At 38.4% G+C, this 17,116-nt stretch overlaps 2 long non-coding RNA genes across 2 annotated transcripts in view; one reads left to right on the top strand and one right to left on the bottom strand.

Moving 5' to 3' along the window:
* LOC109493058 overlaps window positions 1–6,418 on the bottom strand; it is a 202,608-nt gene extending 196,190 nt beyond the window's left edge. Inside the window, exon 1 of the long non-coding RNA XR_006588327.1 lies at window positions 6,294–6,418. This is a non-coding gene — a long non-coding RNA (uncharacterized LOC109493058). The remainder of the gene's footprint in view (window positions 1–6,293) is intronic.
* Window positions 6,419–6,633: 215 nt separating this feature from the next.
* LOC123381411 overlaps window positions 6,634–17,116 on the top strand; it is a 212,567-nt gene continuing 202,084 nt past the window's right edge. Inside the window, exon 1 of the long non-coding RNA XR_006588328.1 lies at window positions 6,634–6,756. This is a non-coding gene — a long non-coding RNA (uncharacterized LOC123381411). The remainder of the gene's footprint in view (window positions 6,757–17,116) is intronic.

The raw sequence follows: 17,116 nt of genomic DNA, 5'->3' as shown, positions 1-17,116 counted from the left end.
TGGTGAAGATGTGAACCTATGCTCAATGGCCCTGAAAGAGACTGTCCTTTTTATTAAAAGCTGATTTTTGAGGAAAGGATCCAAGTCTTCTCATACACAACATCATTCAGTGTCTGTTTCCACCAAGAAGAGCATCTGCTCCATGCAGTTGAGAGGGCTTGGAGGGTGTATTTCCGTCTTGACATAACTTGTCATATTTGATATTTTAACCTCTTCATGTGACCTGCTTTTCTTCATAATAAGTTGCTTCAAAAACCAAATTAGGACATTAAAAGACATCTCATAAAATCCATACAGATCTTTAACTCCAAAGCTAAATCTAAAAATTAGATTGCCTGGGTGCCTGGGAGGCTCAGTCAGTTGAGCTTCCAATTTTGGCTCAGGTTATAATCTCACAGTTTGTGAGTTTGAGCCCTACATCAGGCTCACTGCTGTCAGTACAAAGACCACTTTATATCCTCTGTCCTCCTCTCTCTCTGCCCCCCCTCCACTCTCTCTCTTCTCTCTCTCTCTCTAAATAAACATTTAAAAAAATTATATTCTTAGTAAATTGCTTTTCCTATGGCATAATATAGTTTTATTTTGTTGCATCTGCATGTTTCTTCCATTTACCAATTTACTTATTCTTGTAATTTGCTCAGAAAATGATTATAAAATATCTAATATGTCCTATGCACTCTTTTATACTTTAGGACACTCAATTGAATAACACAAATTTCATCTATACTTATACACTGATCGGAGACAAGGAAATAGTAACAATAAAGGGTAAGGGCTGTGACGGAAGCACAATGCCCAATGTTATAGGAACACAAAGGAGGTGTACCTAACTCTTCCTACAAGAGTCCTCCTTTCTAGGAGGATCCACTGAAAAAAAAAAAAAAATTAAGGAATTACCCAGGTTGAGAGACATGTTCCCCAAACGGGGTGCATTCTAGAAAAAGAAATGGAAAAATAAATTGCACAGTGCATATGGGGTTTAGTATGGCAAGGGGCAAAGCCCCAAGGTGGAGTTCAAGCTCCATTTAGGCTGATCCCTGGTCTACCACTTGCTTGCTGTGCAAACTTAAATAAGCCTCTGATGTCTCTATGTATCACTTTCCTCATCTGGCAATAACATCTGGCAATAATAATGATATCTCCCTCATAAGGTTGTTTAGCAGATTAAAAAAGATAGTTCATGTCAAGTGCTCAGAAAAGTGCATGACTCCATAAATGCTAGCTATTTTTATGGCTGAAATTAAGGGTCTGATTGGTAAAGAGACAGGGAATGAAACTGAAAGTTAGGAAGAAATAGAACATAAACTTTTCAGACTGTGGTATGAAGTTTGGATTTTATTTGTATCCAAAAGCATGCCTTGGAAATGCTTTTAAGTAGGATGATGGCCTGATTAAATACCCATCTATAGAAAGGTTTCTTGATGGAGATAAATAGGTAGAAAGACCAATTATGAGAGCCGCGCAGTAATGCAAGTCAGATGAATACTTAAACTAGAGACAAGGAAAGTGAAAGAGGAGTGTGAATAGATATAAAAGATTATAAAGACGACCTAGATCATCTAGGGACTATAGTTTGCATAATAAATAGCCTAAAATAAGTGGTATTCTTTTGTTTGCAGAACTATGTGGATGGTAATGACATTCATCAAAAAAGAAAATTCAGGAAAAGACCAACTTGAAAACAATATGATTAGTTGGTTTTCAGACATGATGGGCCTGAGGTACTTATGGGCTATCAAGGCGGACAGCTATAAACAGATGTCAGGGGTTGAATATTTATTCAACAGAATTAGTAATCCTGAGCTCAAGTATAGTTAAGCTATAGAAAATATGAAATAATAAAACTAGAATTTACTGAGTACTTATTATAAGCTAGGACATAAAGTAATCTCTTTGCATGGATAATCCTACATTTCACACACAAGCCAAGACAAGTGCTATATGTTTTCCATTCAACAACACATAAGGGACGTGTCTTTAAAAGTACAAGTAACTTGCCAAAGTCACACACCTAACAAGTGGGGAATAGAAATGCATCAATTACTATTAGATTCTTGTGACAGATTCCTCAACATACTACTGGGTTAAATAAAGAGAATGTATTTCCTTTTCCTTTCAAATAAATATAGAGGGACTGAGTTTCCTTCTAATTTATTTCCCTGTAATACTTAGCATTTGGCTCCCTTATCAAATCCATCATGTCTGTATTCTAACCAGCAGAAAAGATGAAAGAAGGAACTAATGTATGCCACCCTACTTTGAAGACACTCTCCACAAGTTGGACACAACACTTCTGCTTTCAACCCATTGGCAGTACTTCAGTCACATGACATGCCTAGGTGCATGGAAAGCAGAGAAATGCATCATATATATATATATATATATATATATATATATATATATACATTTTTTTTTCTTGAGAAGCTATTGCCCACATAAAAATTGGAGTTTCCAATAGTGAGTAAGTATTAGAGGATAGATACTGAAATAAAACTGACAGTCTCGGGGCGCCTGGGTGGCGCAGTCGGTTAAGTGTCCGACTTCAGCCAGGTCACGATCTCGCGGTCCGTGAGTTCCAGTCCCGCATCGGGCTCTGGGCTGATGGCTCAGAGCCTGGAGCCTGTTTCCGATTCTGCGTCTCCCTCTCTCTCTGCCCCTCCCCCGCTCATGCTCTGTCTCTCTCTGTCCCAAAAATAAATAAACGTTGAAAAAAAAAATTAAAAAAAAAATTAAAAAAAAAACAAAAACTGACAGTCTCTACTACAGGGATCAACTACAACAAAATGCAAAGTTTAGAAAACCTAACTGAAGGTATCAGTTGTATTTCTGGGGTAGCTCAGCATTAAATGGAAGCTGGAGAAAACGAGTCCAAGAAGCATGCTGACTAGGATAGGTCTGAGATCTACCATCATTATCATCACGAATCCATTGATTGGATGGGTATCGAGGCATAATGGTAGTAGAACACACTGGAATATTAATATTCCTGGTAAGAATTTGGTGCACATCATGCAAACAATTCTTCTGAAGAGAAGAATGGAGAAATCTGGAGAGGAATTAGAACTAGGTATAAGTTAAAACATCAATTCAGTTTAACTCTCATTTTAAGGACAGACTACTCATAAGCCAGGCATAATGAAAAGGTGATCATTTCCTTATCAAATGTTTATTCAAATCATAAAAAGTTTTTTTTAATATTTATTTTTTGAGAGAATGCAAGTGGGGGAGGGGCAGAGAGAGGGGGACAGAGGATCTGAAGTGGGCTCTGTGCTGACAGGCTTACAGCAGGGAGCTTGATGTGGGGCTGGAACTCAACGAACTGCCAGATCATGACCTGAGCTGCAGCTGGGATGCTCAACCAACTGAGCCACCCAGGTGCCCCATAAAAAGGTTTACCTCAGGGTTTCTGTAAATAGTGATCTTCCCTAGTGCACATAAAAAGAACCTAGTTTAAAGATGCTGAATTCACAGGCAATTTTCAGAAACATTTATGGGGCATGTAAGATGTACCTAAATCTTGGGCATAGAAAGAAATGAGATTAAGTGCAAAAAGAATCACTGCAGGTGAATATTTAGATTTGAAGAGGTGGAACAAGTGTTTCTAAAGGAGCTCCCTTGGGGAGACAGGTTTTCATGGAAGGCACTTACCTTGAATAGTGTCTCAATAGAATACCTAAACAGAATCCTCAAATATATTGACTTCTGTGTCCTGAATGTTCTTGGTTCTATGTTGAAACTACTTTTCAAGTGTCTCTACATAATTTTGGAAAAGAAAAAAAGTTTGGGAATGATGAAGATGTCTTAGCAATTGCCTCACATATCTAATATGGAAGAGGGCAATAGAGAGACTATCTAGGTCATACTGTTTATCAGGTATACATACCATTCATCCAGAAAGATTTGTAAATTCAAATACAATCAGGGATTCAATAATAGTTATTGAATCCTTGGAATGCATACACCCACCTGGCCCTTATAAGTCAAACACAGTGCAGCATCCCTCTGGTGCCTTTTCCCCAAAGATGACCTGCTCTCATCCTTGGTCTGATTCTATGATTAGAATTTTTGCTGAAATCTAGGAACATCTGTTTACTACAGAATTCTTGCCCAATCTCTCAGTCCTGTCCTTCATATCTATCCTTTTTGGTTTGGTGAAGCCTGAAATTTCACCATTAGAAAGATATTGTTTTAGCTTAAACTCAATAGGACATTTTTACCTTTGTTATACAAAGGTTTCTCTTAAGAGAACACAGAAATCTTGCCCTGTATTTACATCTCAAGTATCAAAGGAAGAGCTAAAGTACTTGAAACTGATGGATAAAGAATACAGAAATTCAAATTGTAAGTATATATCTACTTCCTTGTTTTCATACTGTAACTGGTATTCAGAGAACAACCCCCAAATAGTTTAAGAGCCTCTTCAATAGAGGAGGCAATTTCTTAGCAGGTACGTGAAATGTTTGGTTAAATAGTCCTTTTCATTTTTTCATCTCTGGTAATAATGGAAGTTGTAAATATTTGGCTTCAGTCAGATTGTCCTCACTGGTTCTGAATAAGGCTGGTATTTTTTGCCTCTTTGTCTTTACTAATGCTATTTCCTACCTGGATGGCCCTCAATATTTCTTTCTTTCATGTTTCAACTATGCTTTTATTAAAGTAAACTACACATAATTTCGTAAGTATACGGCTTCATAAATTTTCACTAAAGGATCACACCTATGTAACCACTTCCAAGATTAAAAAAGTAGATCATTAAAGTACTCTAGAAACTTCTCTGGTGTTCTTATATGGAATACAAAAAGAACTTTTCCTTTACCCTCTTAGTTTATATTACTGGAGACTGCAAATTAAATTTACAAAAGAAAGATTGACCATTTGCCCTCCTGTGTGTTCTAAACAACACCCAAGGCTATTGCCAAATGAATCTGGGGCCATCCACCGTAGTTCCCAAATGGTGAGAAACTGGCTAATTGATTATATATCCCCCTCCCTCCACGTGAGGGTTCTAAACATGCCGTGGTTTGTGAGGACACTGCATCTGGCTTAACACAAGCTTTTCCTTGTTGCCACATAAACCAGGCCACCACCATTTAGAGGATTAGAGAAACTTAGTACCATGTAGACATACCTTAGTTGAATAGTCATCAGGGTCACATTTTAAGGGTCATGATGTGTAAGGCGGGGCAAAAGAACACAGCCTTGAATGAAGGTTCCATCCCCCCTCCCCCTTTAACCTATAGGCAACAGGGTTGGTTGAAAGGAAGGAAGGAAGGAATATTACAGCAGTGTATTAAATTACTACAGACAAAACCATTTTGGCCAGGTGGACTAAGGTACTGTCTCAGGATTTAACACATTCGAATGATCATGAATATGTATGCACCCTTAGCTTAAAACTTCCCGTTTTGTTGTTCAAGGAGACACTGCTTTGGGAAATACACACAGCGTTCTCTTGTTGCAAACAAAACCCTTCCTTTTCCTATTTTTGGCTTGGTTATGTCTTTTGGCTCCACACCCAGCAAGAGGCAAATCCAGTTTCAGGTAATACATTCACGCAGCTTACCCCTGGTTAGCACTCACGCACTCCTATGTTTGCAACAGAAAAACCACTCTAAACAAACCCATTGTACCTGGGATATGGGATGGGTATCACTGTAACTGTACGGTCTTTCTGTCCACGTTAAAGGGGGCAGACTGGTTTGACACTGACTGGTCACACCACCTAGGCATTTACTGGGTAGGCCCCAAATAGGACCAGGTGGTTGTGTGTCACAAACATTTGACTGTGGCTTCCACCTGGGTGGCTTGACCACTGCACCCTGATTTTTTCTGGGCACAGGAGAGAATTGGCCCACAGTAAGGAAAGTTGCCAACCTCCCTCTCCTCAAAGCTAGCGGGTAGCTCTGTTTTCCACTGTGATCATTTGGCCGCCATCTTTGTTCTATCAGCCCGGAGGCTGTCACAGTACACCTCAAAGCCCTTACTAAGTTAACCCCCACAAGCCTTCAGTGACAGCTGACAAAGCCTGTCCTCATCAAATCCTGGGATGTCTCTAACAGAGAAAGCTGTCGTCCGAAATGGGATGGCCTTGGACTCTATCACTGCCTCACAAGGAGGCACCTGTGCCACTGGCGGCAGGATACTGTGTTCACAATCCAGGAGTCGGCTAACGTACCTCATAAAATCCCATGAGGATTCAGGTGACCACCCTGAGTAATCCTACCCCAGCCCAGGAGGCTTAATGAATCAGTGGTTTTATCATGAGGCTCTTGGTGAAGAAAACTGTTACTTACTTTGGGAATCATTCTCTGGATCCCGTTTTCTCCTGCGTGAGCCTCGATTGCTGCCCTGGCGGACGCCTCAGGTGCAGCTGTGTAGCAGCCGAAGGAACCACCTCCATCCGAGGGGAACCTTGCTCAGCCCCGGGCATGAGGAGCAGGGCGTGACTGGACTACGAGAGGGTCACGGGGGCTGGAGAGCTGGAGGAGGTCCCGGAGGGGACGCGACTGGCTGACCCGGGATCTGGACCCTTGCATGCAGAGGCTCCTCACCTCCTCACCCTCTCCCGCAGGTCGGAATGTACGTTCTGCCCGCCGGCCCTCCGCGGAGCCATTTCCAGCACGCAGGGAGCGAGCGCGTGGTGCTCAGATCCTCTGGACGCATGCGCGCAGTTACCCAGTCCTGCCTCGTGTGAGCGCCCAGACCCTGCGGTGAGGAGGTGCGTGTCCTGCGGTGCCGGAGGAGCGAGTCTTCTGGGTGAGTACCGGGCTCCAGAAACCCGCCACCCGCTCCTGGTCTGCGGGCTCGTCCTCTCTCTAAGCCCTCCTTGCCCTCAAAGTATGGGGCCAGAACCAGTAGTAAGAGGGTCGGTCCACTAGGGGTGGTTACTTGTGAGAAGGCGGGTGGGAACTGTGTGGTAAATAAGGGTTGATTGCTAAGGTAATGCAGATAAGAGTTGTTTTCCTTTCCCTGATAGGGGAGAAGAAATACCTTTATAAATGCAAATTTCTGTAACCTGTACAAAGGTTTTTAAGCATAAAGGAGGGCAGAGTTCTTCCTGTGTCTGCTGTTTCTCAGCTGCCTTTAGCTCAAAATAAGGCTTCTGTCAAAATGGCACATTCTGACCCCCTTCATGCTCTTCCAATTACTAGCAACCCCTTTCCCTGCTTCCTCCCAAGGATAATCACTAGCCTGACTTTCATCGTCATTGTTTCATTTCAGCTGGTTTTGAAATGTATATAAATATAAGCATACAATCCGTGTGCTTTTGTGCTTCGGTTTTTCTCTCAGTATTATATTTTATTATGTTTATGATAATCCGTGTTAATAGGTGTAGTTGTAGACCACCCATTCTCATGGCTTCATACCGTCTGTTTTGTAAGGGTACCACGACTATTTCTCAGGTCTAACGCTTAATAGGTATTAGGTAGTTTCCTGTATTGAAATAGTATATATGGTGCTGTTATGAAAATTATTGCATTTGTCATTTGATAAATATGTATGTATTTGTTAGGTATATACTCAGGAGTGAGGAATTGTTGAATTATGAGTCTAAACAAGTTCAGTAAATATTGACAGGTAGATGCAGTACATGAGTTCTGAATGTTCCATATACTTACAAATACTTGATATTTTCTTTTCTATTTTTTAATGTTTATTTATTTTGAGAGAGAGAGTGCGCCGTGCGTGCACTGGAGGGGCAGAGAGACAGGGAGAGAGAAAATCCCACACAGGCCCCACACTGCCAGCATGGAGCTTGAGGCAGGGCTTGATCTCAGGCACCATGAGATCATGCATGATCTGACCTGAAATTGAGCGTCAGACATTTAGTGAACCGAGCCACCCAGGCCCCCAAACACTTGCCATTTTCTTAATTTTTAAAATTTTATCCATTCTGGTAAGTATAGAGTGGTTTGGCAGTGTACCTTGATTTGAATTTCTTTTATCAGTAAGGATGATAAGGGTCCTTTCATGGGTTTATTTACTATTTGGATATCCTCTTGTAAAATTCAACACTTTTGCTCATTTTACCAATAGGTTGTCTGTTACTGGTTTTGAGAGTTCTTTATATATTATGAATATGATTCCTTTATGTATATATGCATTCCAAATGCCTTCTCTTACTTTGCACATTGAATTTTTACACTATAAATGACATATGTTAATTTAAAAAAAAGTTTAATTTTAGGGGCGCCTGGGTGGCTCAGTTGGTCGAGCGTCCGACTTTGTCTCAGGTCATGATCTCACAGTTTGTGAGTTCGAGCCCCGCATCAGGCTCTGTGCTGACAGCTTGCTCAGAGCCTGGAGCCTGCTTCAGATTCTGTGTCTCCTTCTTTCTCTACTCCTCCCCCATTCATGCTCTGTCTCTCTCTCTCTCAAAAATAAATTAAAAAGTTAAAAAAAATTTTTTTAAGTTTAATTTTTAAGTAGTTAAATTTATGAATTTTTTCCTTTATGTCTACTGTGTTTTTTGTATGGTTTAATAATCTGCTACAGCCCTAGGCCGTGAATTTTTTCTTTGTTTACTGCTCTTTAGAAGTTTTTACTTTTTTTTTTTAATAGCAGCTTTACTCAAATAAAATTCACATACCATGCAATCCACCCATTTAATGGTGTAATGGTATGATTAAGTTTTTGTTTTTGTTTTTAATTTAAAGGTTCATTTACATTTACTGTTTTTTAGTATATTAAGAGATATAGGCAACCATCACCACGGTCCATTTTAGAACATTTTTACCACTTCAAAAAGGAATCCCCTTCACTTGAGCTATTGCTCTTCTAACTCCTAATATCCCCAAGCCCTAAGTAACTACTAATTTACTTTCTGACTTTATAGATATGCCCTTTATGGACATTTAATAAAACTGGGATGAAATAATATACGTAATTTGTTATTGGCTTGTTTAGCATAAAGTCTTTAAGGTTCATTATCATACTTTTTATGACAGAATAATGTTTGATTATATAGATATATATTTTTTGTTTATCCATTCAATCATTTGGTGGACATTTAGAAGTTTTTACTTTTTCATTTTACCTTTTATTTTTATATTTACTACTCATCTATAATAGAATTAGGTGGTAATATAAAACATAAATTCAATATTCATTTTTTTCTTGTGGATACTGAATTGACAGGGTACTATTTATTGAAAAGGCCATTTCCCTCACTAAATAAAGGTGTTTGTTTATTTGTTTGTTATCATGCATCAGGTCATTGTATATGTATGAGTCTGGATTCTGTATTCTGTTCTATTTGTGTATCTGAGTCTGCTTGTACCAAGTCCACAGTGTCTTAATTATTATAGGGCAATAAGTCTCTCATAACACAAATCTTTCACTTTTTTCCTTCTTAAGATTGCATAGACTTCTTTGTCCTTTACACCTCCATATGAGTATTTTGGGTCAGCTTGTCAATTTTGTTAAATAGGTGATGTGGATTAAGGAGTGCACTTGTGATGAGCACTGGGTATTGTATGGTAAGTGTTGAATCACTATATTGTACACCCAAAACTGATATTACACTGTATGTTAACTAACTGGAATTTAAATAAAAACTAAAAAAAAAAAGCCTACAAATTTGATTAGAATTGCAATATATAGATTACTTTGTGAAAAAATGTCTTTATATTTTTGAGTCTTCCATTTCAGAGTCTTTGCAATGTATATCTTTTCATTTGTTTAGACCTCTTAATATTTTTCAATAATTTTTAAATTTTTTTTAAATGTTTATTTATTTTTTAGAGAGAGAGGGAGAGAGGGTGTGAGTGGGGGAGGGGCAGAGAGAGAGGGAGAATCCTAAACAAGCTCTAGGCTCTGAGCTGTCAGCACAGGGCCCAACACAGGGCTTGAGCTCACAGACCTGAGCTGAAGTAGGATGCTTAACCAACTATGCCACCCAGGCGCCCCTTAATATTTTTCAATAGTGATTTATAGATTTTTTTGGAGAAATCTTGCAACTATTTCAGAGTTATTTGATGTTCTTTGAAGGTGGTGTAAATAATTCTTTTTGCCTTTTTTTTTTTTTCTTTTTTGGGTACATCTGAATTTGCCAGGAATGGTGACCTACTCAATTTTAAAATTTCTGCAGCTAATACAAGTCCTGGCACATAATATGTGCTAATTCAATATTTGTGAAATGAATGACTAGATTAATGAAGCCTACTACCAGGCTTCTAACTACCAGGAAACCTTGCACTCTTACCCAAGCCCAATCTGCCCTGCCATCCTTCTTTAAACTCCTCCTAAATATTTATTGTAGCTATTATAAGTTGTCCTACCTTTGGCATATTCTCCATTTCCAAATATTTAGCTTTATACCAAATCAAGTACGGTTTTCTTTAGTGTAAGTATTATTCATCATAAATCCCATGTAGCCTAATTCCCTATTTAGAATAATTTCAATATAGATTTAAAGAAGGTAAAAGATGGGGTGCCTGGGTGGCTCAGTTGGTTAAACGTCTGACTTCAGCTCAGGTCATGATCTCATAGTTCATGGGTTGGAGACCTGTGTCCGGCTCTATATTGACAGCCCAGAGTTTGGAGCCTGCTTCAGATTCTGTTTACCTCTTTCAGTCTGCCCCATCCCTGTTTGTTCTCTCTCACTTTCAAGAATAAATAAATAAGCATTAAAAAAAAAGAAGACAAAAGTAAAAGAGAAGCTGAAAATAAGAGAGACTTAGTGATCTGTGATATTCAAATGGTGTTTTTTCTGTGAACGTCTATCCTCTTCTCCTTGTTGTCACTATTCTGTAGTTCCAGTTCTGCCAGGAACTAGGCCTCCCAGATGAACAATGCTCTTGAGGAGCCTAATCCCTCTGACAGGGCCCTGTGATTCAAATAAGTCCCATTGTCTTATTTCCAACATGTCTTGCTGAGGGGCAGCAAGCTGTGATATAGAATCAACTTTAGTGGTGAGCAGACCTCCTTCCAATGTTTTGGGCAAGTTACTTATCACTTGAAGGCTCAGTTTCCTACTCTGGAAAATGTAAAGCACTTACAAAATGCACTGAATTAATTTAAGTGCCTTCATGATACTCATAAAAATATGACAAAAGATTTTCAAACTAAGGTACTTTTGGCTGATACTAGCCTCCTTTTTAAATTTTAATTACGTATAACTAACATACAGTGTTATATTAGTTTCAGTTGTACAATATACTGACTCAACAATTGTATACATTACTCAGTGTTCATCGTGATAAATGTACTCTTAATCTTTTTCACCTATTTCATCCATTACCCCCACCTACCTCCTCTCTGGTAACCATCAGTTTGTTCTCTGTAATTAAGAGTCTGTTTTTTGGTTTGACTCTTATTCTTTTTTCATTTGTTTTGTTTCTTAAATCTACATATGAGTGAAATCATATGGTATTTTTCTTTTTCTGACGTATTTCACTTAGCATTATATTCTCTAGATCCAAACATGTTGTTGGAAATGGCAAGATTTCATTCTTTTTTATGGCTGAAAAATATATATCACACTTTCTTTATCCATTCATCTATGGATAAACACTTGGGCTGCTTCCATATTTTGGCTATTGTAAATAATGCTGAAATAAACATAATGCTGCATGTATCTTTTCATGTTACTGCTTTTGTATCCTTTGGGTAAATACCCAATAGTGGAATTACTGGATCATATGGCAATTCTACTTTTTGAGGGACCTCCATAATTTTTTCCTCAGTGGCTGCACTAATTTACATTCCCATCAACAGTGCACATCCTTTTTCTCTACATCCTCACCAACACTTGTTGTTTCCTGTGTTTTTTATTTTAGCCATTCTGACAGGTTTGAGGTGATAGCTCATTGTGGTTTTGATTTGCATTTCTCTGATGATTAGTGATGCTAAGCATATTTTCATAGGTCAGTTGGCCATCTGTATGTCTTCTTTGGAAAAATGTCTATGTCTTCTGCCCATTGATATTAGCTTTCTTAATTAGCATTACACTTGCTGACATCAGAGTAGTACCCTGCAGAAGTATTAAATCATAAAAACGTGCATTTCATGGGTAACCTCTTCTTCTTTCTGTGACTAACACCTTTCCTACACATTTTTCCACTGCCCCCATAAGATTGTATACAATCTGATAATAACTGATAATATTCTAAAAGATACTTATTTCTACTTACCAGAGTTTGCTTATGTTCTCTACTTGGATAGATTTCCAGATTTCGTTAATAAAAATATAGAACACACAGTCAAATTTGAGTTTTGGATAAATATTTAATAATATTTTTGTATAAGTACATCCCAATATGCATTCTACTAAAAATATTGTATCATACCAAATTTACTTACACTAAAATGTTATGTCTCATTCAATATTTGAAACATACTCATACTAAAAATTTATTCTTTGTTTATTTGATATGCAAATTTAACTGGGCTTCCTGTCTTTTATTGGCAACCCTAACTGATCTTTTGAAAAATCTGTTTGGAGAATTGCGTGGCTTTCTTTGAGAGATTATCTGTAGAGAGAGATTTCAGAGGGGTTAACAGGGATCTTGGAAACAATTATAAGAAAAATACTACCTCCCAAGTGTGTGACCAAACTCCATCTGAACTTACATACTTTGCTTTTCTTCTGGCTCCTATGATGACCCTTCTCCTTATATAACCCATCTTCTTCCCTGCAGGGCACTTGATATCTTACCTTCTCTTACTTAAGGATTTGCTCTCAAATTTATCCTTTATCCTGATTGTTTTTCTACTCTAGTAGATAAATAGTGGATAGTGGATTATTTCCACTCTCAAAAGAATATTCTTCACTCCATTTCTTCCTTCATCTACCACCTTAATTACAAAAAAAAAAATTATCAAAGAAAGACTATGTATAGTAGTAAATCTCTTTTTACTCATCTTCTCTTTCTTCAACCTACTTCAGAAAGAATTATCCCTTCTATTTTGCTGGATCTCCTTTGCCAACTGGCATGAAATCAAACTTTGTCAATAGAGGGTGTGGCAGGGACAGGGCAAGAAGTAACAGCTTCTTCCCTTGGTTCCAATGTACTTTGTTCCTGTATAGTGTACTAAAACCAAGATAGCTTAAGCAAACCTTAAGTTGATTTGTAAAAGGTATACATCTGAAATAGCATAATGTGTTTGAAAAAGAAAAAAATCGCAGAAGCAAATGATAAAAAAAGAAAAACGAATTACTGCAATACCATAATCTAAGAGATAACTTAAATTATTTGGGTTACACAGCCTTACAAAAATCTTGAAACATAAATAATATGATATTAAAATATAGGAGGAGGAGCCAAGATGGCAGAACAGCATGAAAGTTTTCTGTGTGTCTCACATCCATGAAGTACAGCCAGACCAACACTAAACCATCCTGCACACCTAGAAATCTGATTTGAGGATTAACACAACAATCTGCACAACCTGAACCACAGAACTCAGCAGGTGCGAAGCACAGAGAGGTGAACTTGGGGAGAGAGAAGCCACGGAGGACAGGGAACCGCTTTTGCATTCCAAGAGAGGATGGAGACGGGGGGGGGGGGGGGGGGGGGGGGAGGGGTAGGGGGAAGATGGGAAAAGCACCCCTCCCCAAAAGCAGCTGGAGAGAAAGTGGAAAATTGGAAACAGCTGCAGGGACTGAACTAAAAAGGGTGAAAGGAGAGGTTTAAATCCCATTAAAACTGTAAATAGGGGGAGTGCAGAATTTGAAACTCCACACCACAATACCTGGTGGTGCTCTGGTGGGAAGGGCAAATCCCCAGGAGCAGAGTAGGGTCTGGGAGCTTCTCAGGCCAAACGGGGAGAAGTCGTTCCACTGCTGGAAGGACATTTGGTAGAGGCTGTGAGGCCACCTGGTCCAAGCAGACCCCAGAGAATGGCCGCATTCGCTGGTGCTGGAATAAGGTCGTTAAGGATGAAGCCTGATGCCAGATGTGTGTTGTGATTTTCCATAATCCCTGAAACACTGCTGCTACACTATCTTGTGAACTTTTCCTGGGGTGGACTGTCACCTGGCTACAGTCTTGGCATCGGCAGCAGCAGGTCCCATGAACATTCCTGGGTGTGGCCAGCATTCGGCCATTGCTCAGTAAGATGCTCTGCAGAGGGGAAGAACGGGTCAAAGCTGCTGGGGAAAACAGCCGCATCTGAGACAAAACTCAGGAGAGAGGTACTACCTGGGACCTGGTCACGGATGGTGTAAAAGCGGGGAGTGGACGAAAGTTGATGACAGAGGACAGGTGTGGGATTGCTGACCAGGGTGAACAGAGTTCTGATACTAGAGACTGGGTAGATGGGTGACTCCATTTTCACCGCTTCCATGCATGCGCATACACACCTACAAGTGCCACAACAATCCAACCCAGTAGGCTAAAAGTGCCATCTAGTGGAGAACAGAACATTTACACTAAGCCCCGCCCAACTGAGCCAACCTCCACCTTCAGGAACAGAAGTTTCAATGCCTGCTTAGTTTATGGACTATAAAGCGCTTCAAAGTCTAACTTCTAGAGAAAAATGAAGTAATTTCAGTCATATTTCAGTCTGTTAGCAAGTCCATCTATTCAATTTTCCTTTTCTTTTTCTTTTTTTCCTCTTTTTCATTTATTTTCTTTTTCTTGAATACAGAAAGAGAAAAAAATCATTTTTGTTTTCAATTTTTTTTCAAAAAACTTTTTCTTTAATTTTTTTACTATATTGTTACTTTTGTGTAAATATTTTCAAATTCTATTTTACTTCCATCATTTTATTTTAGTCTGCTTCAGTGTATTCACTTTCAAATTTTCAAATGATTGCCCTTTGTTCTTTCTTTTCTTTTTTCGTTTCTTTTTCTTGAATACAGAAAGAGAAAAAATCATTTTTATTTTAATTTTTATTAAAAATATTTTTCTTTAATTTTTTCCACTATGTTTTTTACTTTTGTGTAAATTTTTTCAAATTCTGTTTTACTTACATCATTTCACTTTAGTCTACTTCAGTGTATTCATTTTTTCAAAATTTCAAACAATTTGCTCTTTTTTCTTTTTTTCCCTCTTTTTTTCTCTAATCTATCAAGCCACTTTCAACACCCAGACCAAAAAACACCCAGGATCTAGCATCGTTTATTTGATTTTGTGTGTGTATGTTTTTAATTTTTTAATTTTAATAATTTTTTAATTTTATTTTTTTAAGTTTAATTTTTTCTACCTCATTAATTCCTTTTTTCCATTCAAAATGACAAAACAAAGGAATTCACCCCCCAAAAAAGAGCAGGAAGAAATGACAGTCAGGGACTTAACCAACATAGTTACAAGCAAGATGTCTGAACCAGAATTTAGAATCATGATAATAAGAATACTAGCTGGAGTCGAAAATAGATTAGACTCCCTTTCTATGGAGATAAGTAAAAACTAGTCAGGATGAAATAAAAAATGCTGTAAGTGAGCTGCAATCATGAATGGATGCTGCAGTGGCAAGGATGGATGAGGCAGAACAGAGAATCAGCGATATAAAGGAAAAACTTATGGAGAATAATGAAGCAGAAAAAAAGAGGGAGATTAAGGCAAAAGAGGACAATTTAAGAATTAGAGAAATCAGTGACTCATTAAAAAGTAACAACATCAGAATCATAGGGGTCCCAGAAGAGGAAGAGAGAGAAATAGGAGTAGAAGGGTTATGTGAGCATATCATAGTGGAAAACTTTCCCAACCTGGGGAAAGACACAGACATCAAAATCCAGGAAGCACAGAGGACTCCCATTAGATTCAACAAAAAGCAGCCATCAACAAGGCATATCATAGTTAAATTCACAAAATACTCAGGCAAGGAGAGAATAATGAAAGGAGAAAGGGAAAAAAAGTCCTTAACCTACAAGGGAAAGTAGATGAGGTTTGCAGCAAACCTGTGCACAGAAACTTGGCAGGCCAGAAAGGAGTGGCAGGATATATTCAATGTGCTGAATCAGAAAATATGCAGCAAGAATTCTTTATCCAGCAAGGCTGTCATTCAAAACAGAAGGAGAGATAAAAAGTTTCCCAAACAAAAATTAAAGGAGTTTGGGACCACTAAACCAGCCCTGCAAGAATTTTTTTTTTAATTTTTTAATGTTTCATTATTTTTGAGAGAGACAGAGTGAGAATGGGGGAGATGCAGAGAGATGGAGACACAGACGCCAAGGCAGGTTCCAGGCTCTGAGCTGTCAGCACAGAGCCTGATGGGGGGCCTGAACTCACAGACCACGAGATCATGACCTGAGCTGAAGTCAGACACTTAACCGACTGAGCCATCCAGGTGCTCTGCCCTGCAAGAAATTTTAAGGGGGACTCTCTGAGGGGAAAAAAGATGAAAATATAAATGAATGAATGAATAAAGAAATAAATACCTAAAGCAACAAAGATTAGAAAGGACCAGAGAACACCACCAGAAAGTCCAACTCTACAAGCAACATAATGGCAATAAATTCATATCTTTCAGTACTCACTTGAAATGTCAATGGGCTCAATCCTCCAATCAAAAGACATATGGTAACAGAATGGACAAGAAAACAAGATCCATCTAGATGCTGTTTACAAGAGACCCACTTTAGACCTAAAGACCTTCAGATTGAAAGTAAGGGGATAGAGAACCATCTATCATGCTAATGGTCAACAAAAGAAACTGGAGTAGCCATAATTATATCAGACGATCTAGACTTTAAAATAAAGATTGTATCAAGAAATGAAGAAGGTCATTATATCATAATTAAGGGGTCTATCCACCAATAAGACCTAACAATTGTAAACATTTATGCACCAAATGTGAAAGCACCCAAATCTATAAATCAGTTAATCACAAACATAAAGAAACTCATTGATAGTAATACCATAATAGTAGGAGACTTCAACATCCCACTCACCGCAATGAACAGATCATCTAATCAAAAAATCAACAAGGAAATAATGGCTTTGAATGACACACTGGGCCAGATGGACTTAACAGATATATTCAGAACATTTCATCCTAAAGCAGCAAAATATACATCCTTCTTCAGTGCACATGGAATGTTCTCCAGAATAGACTACATACTTGGACATAAATCAGCCCTCAGCAAGTACAAAAAGACTGAGATCATACCGTGCATATTTTCAGACCACAATGCTATGAAACTCGAAATCAACCACAAGAAAAAATTTGG

This window comes from Felis catus, chromosome D3 (genome assembly GCF_018350175.1).
Source record: "Felis catus isolate Fca126 chromosome D3, F.catus_Fca126_mat1.0, whole genome shotgun sequence".
In the NCBI taxonomy this organism is placed as follows: domain Eukaryota; kingdom Metazoa; phylum Chordata; class Mammalia; order Carnivora; family Felidae; genus Felis; species Felis catus.
This window is presented reverse-complemented; position numbering and strand designations above follow the sequence as displayed.